Source organism: Orycteropus afer, unplaced genomic scaffold (genome assembly GCF_000298275.1).
Source record: "Orycteropus afer afer isolate SDZICR_OR568_19922 unplaced genomic scaffold, OryAfe1.0 scaffold00163, whole genome shotgun sequence".
Classification (NCBI taxonomy): Eukaryota; Metazoa; Chordata; class Mammalia; order Tubulidentata; family Orycteropodidae; genus Orycteropus; species Orycteropus afer.
The window spans coordinates 1953056-1953827 of NW_006921750.1; positions in this window are offsets into that span (position 1 = coordinate 1953056).

Below are 772 nucleotides of genomic sequence, written 5' to 3' on the forward strand. Positions count from 1 at the left end.
CTTTGTACATTCCATGTTCTGATTATTAATGGATGCTTGCAGCTGTTTCTCCTCAATTTGAGTTGTGCCATGTCAGCACATAGAGGTCTGGAAAAACTTACTTTATCCACTGCAGTAAGGTTGGTTCTACTCCAATGAGGCAGCTCTTTCCCTGTCCTATTCTGAGTGTCTTCTGACCCAAGGGGCTCATCTTCTTGCACTGTGCCTGACAATGTTTCCAACCTATTCCAAAAGGTGCACAGTAATGTATCAGATAGTGTTTTTCTGCTATTCATAAGGTTTTCTTTGGCCAATTTTTGAGAAGTGGATGGATTCCTCTTTTTTTCTAGTCTGTCTTAGTCTGTAAACTGTGGTGAAACCTGTGCACCACGTGCAACTCTGCTGACATCTGAAACACCAGTGACACAGCCTCAAGCCTCACAGCAATGTACAAGCTCCACTGGATGACAAACTGACAGACAAGTTTTCCCATAGAAGTTTGTCTCCCTTAGCTGTTGGAAACTTCTGTGCCCTCCCCTTACCTAATTCCTACCTGGAACCTGCCACTTTGTGGTCCCTGCCCACTCCCTGCCTTTCCAGGCTCTGGGGTGTGGGTGGTCTAGCCTTCCCTCCTGCCCCTTTTTACCTGGATATCCTACTGCTCCAGAGGTCCCCAGACTCTCCTGCTCCCTCCCTTTCCTGGCTTTATGGAAGTAGATTGCCCCATCTTCCTTCTGCAGAGTAGGTGGTGGGTTTGAACTGATGACCTTCTGGTTAGCAGCCAAATGTCTTA